Genomic DNA, 3,688 nt, shown 5'->3' with positions numbered 1-3,688 from the left:
TCTTTTCAGGCGAACAACTTTTGTCTGGTAATTTAAGTTCATACCTTGTGTCGTTTTTTCAAACAAATTTAATGTTTTTATTTAGAATGTTATTGTTTACGACTAAAGCAAAAACTAACTGTCCTATCAAAAATTATAGCACTTTTTTGAATGAACAAGTTTTCTCTCATTTTTTTGCTCTAGCTCTGATAATTTTTTTTTTGTAGAAAAAAGTCATTTGGATAAATTGTTTAAGTTTCTGAGTACTGTGAAGAGCCGTACATAGAATCTTTAAATCTTGAAAAAATGTGATTTCAAACATTTTTGGTATGATAAAATTTGGAATTTTCAAATTTTCGACCAAATTAACAAAGGTGTTTTCATAATCGAAAAGCAAAGTTTTTCTTCTCCTGACTTTTTTTCATATCATGCGTTGCTTGGCTTAAAATTTTCATTTTAGTTTTTTTTTTTTTTTTGAAAATGCTTAACTCTGATAATTTTCTTTTCATAAAAAAAGCCAGAAGGATAAATTGTTTAAGTTTTGAAGTACTATGAACAACCGTGTATAGAATGTACGATCAAATTTTCAATTTTCAACTTTTTGACCAAATTGAAAAAGTTGTTATCCTAATCTTGTAAGGCTTTCAAAAAGCAAGGTTTTTTTCAAACTTTTTTTCGTATCATGCGTTGTTTGGCTTAAATCGTTCATTTTAGTTTGTTTTTCTAGGTTTTTAAAATGCTATAGCTCTAGTAATTTTTAATTTTTCAAGAAAAGTCATTACGATAAATTGTAAAATTTTTTTAATTCTATGAATAACCGTACAGAGAATGTTTGAATTGTTAAAAAAAGTGGTCTTAAAAATATTCAAAATGTGCCAACTTTTTGAATTTTCACCCAAAATGACTGGCTAACGAACTTGACCTTCAGTTTAGGACACTAAACGATTGTACCAAAGGGCAATCTAATGGATTAATTTTTTCAAAAGTTATCGTGTTCACAGATAGATAGACAGACATACAGACAGACATACATACAGAAAGACATTCGTGAAAACCTGTTTTTCGGATTCAGGGGGTCTCAAAACGTGGACATTTGACAAAAACTGGGGGTGGGGGGTCAAATTTTACACAAATATAATACCATCTCTGATGAGAATGTAAAAATTGTTTAAAATTTTCCCATTAATTTAAACTATATATTTTTCCTTCTCTTGACGCCCTAAAAAATTAAGTTTACCTAAATTTAAATAAAATCCTGGAAAATGGAAATAATTGTATTAAAATCTTCCATATTTTTTTCAAAACAATTTTGAAATCTTAAAAATGTTTTATTATCATTTCAAAATGAAATATTAACTGCTTAAAATATTCCCGAAACTGTATAACAATATTTATTCTCAACATCTTTCGAAATTATTAAGACGATTCTATTGTTCTAATTCTTAATATAAGTTTTTTCAATAATTTTACTTTACTTATTTCTTTGAAAATTAAAAAAAAACAATATTACCCAGATGTAAAAAGAGAAAACATTTTTTTCTTCTTAAAAACTCTGGAATTTTAATATAACAGAAAGATGTTAAGAAACAATTATTGCACAACATAGAATACTCAATTAAAAAAAAAAATTATCATTGAATCTTTATCTAGTTCGATGTTGTGAAAAAATTAGTCATCCAAAAATTTATTGATTTTTTCATAAATGTTAACATAAAAAGCATTAAACAATCATTTTCATTCAAACATAGAAATAATTTGTACTCTACATCTTCTTTTAATATCACATTCATCTTTGCAAATTTATTTTATTGGTAATTTTTGATACTAATTTCAGAAAAAAATCAAACATATTTCCGTATGATTTGAAAAATTATCTAATTGAAATAATATAATTTTAAATTTGAATTAACTTTTAATATTCAAATTATATTCAATATTCCATTATAGAACCTTTAAAGTTAATAATTAAGTTATGTTACTTCACTTTAACCAGCAAGTAAATTTTAACTTTTAACTTTAACCAACAAGTAAATAATTTATTTATTTGTTACTTATATTACCTAAATTTGAGTTAATAAATTTTAATCTTTATTCAATTTAATGTTCCAAAAAAAAAATATTCAGCTAATATCAATGAGTCATTTTACAAAATAAGAAGCATTAAACTATAATTCTCACTAAAACCTTTAAACAATTTTTAGTTAATACATTTTTTAAATTTGAACTTTCATTTCTAAAATTTTTCTTTATTAATAAACTTGTAAACTAATTCCATAAAATGTGAGTTTTGGCAAAATCAGTTGAAAATTAATTAATCATTTCACAACATAAAAAGCATTACATTATGATTTTTATGAAAACATTCAAATAATGTTTACATTATATTCCCATTCAAATTTGAAACTGCATTTCTCTACATTTAATTTATTAATAAGCTTTCTAACTAAGTTAAAAAATTTAAAATATGTGTACGTGTAATTAAGAAAATTGAATTTAAATATTCATTTCACAATATCCGAAGCATCACAAAAAAACATAGACGAAATAACATATTTATATTACTAAATATTAAACAATTTAAATCTAATCTTTATGCACTTTCATATTTTATTTTTTATAAACAAATTCTAATTTATATTATAACATTATTGAACTTAATTATTTCACAATATATCTAATAATTTAATCATCTTTTATATTATTTAACAATATGAGATTTTAAGATAAAATTAAAAAAATTATGTCTGTAACATTGAATAAACCAATTTAAAATTGATTGAAAATATATTTAATTTTAAATTTGTGAATAATTTTAAAATATGAATATATATAGTTATTTTTACCATTAAATCATTAATATAATTAGAAGATGAAAATAATTAATTAATTTAATTCTTATTTAGTTTATGATCACTTTGTATTCAAATAAAATTCTTCAATCTAATTTATATCATAATATTGTTAAACTTAATGATTTTACAATATATTTATTAATTTAATATTCTTTTATATTATTTAAAAAAATTAGATTTTAAGATCAACTTTAAATTATTATTCCTGTAACATTGAATAAACCACATTCTGGTGAAAAGTATCTTCAGCAATTTAATGTAACGATTGAAGGATTATGAAAAACAAATTTAAATATTAATACATATTAATAATTCATTAAAAATAACAGCTGTTATTGAAAGGGAGAATAAAAAGACACGAAATGGAAATAATCATCGGCGATTGATAAAAGTAGAAATCTAGTTTTTTAATTTGGTTAATTTTATACGTTAAAGAAAGATGTCGCCATAGAATAAACAATGTGATTAAATTCACCATGTAAGATTTCGCCTCCATGCGTTACTAATGGAGGTTACGAGTTCTTATATATAGGAATATGATCGGGAATTTTATGAGGCCGGGAAAAACCGGAAAATGACAGTGAATTTATTTTGTGATCGGGAATTTTCAGAACATTTTTAGAATCAAAACTTCATCCAACTCTTACTTTCCGAGTCGAAATATATGGGTCCTTTTTACATTCTCCATGATGCTGAATGAATTCTTTGATTCTCTTAGGTCTTATTTAGTACAATGTTAATCCTCTTTGAGTCTCTCCCAAAGGGGGAGGGTCGGTAAGGCCGGTTTTTGGCCTAATTTATTTTTGGACCAAAAAATCTGAAAAAATCATGGTAGTATCTTATAAGTATCCCGAGTC

The sequence above is a fragment of the Belonocnema kinseyi genome, chromosome 8 (assembly GCF_010883055.1).
Source record: "Belonocnema kinseyi isolate 2016_QV_RU_SX_M_011 chromosome 8, B_treatae_v1, whole genome shotgun sequence".
NCBI classification, from domain to species: domain Eukaryota; kingdom Metazoa; phylum Arthropoda; class Insecta; order Hymenoptera; family Cynipidae; genus Belonocnema; species Belonocnema kinseyi.
Note: the sequence above shows the minus strand (reverse complement) of the source record.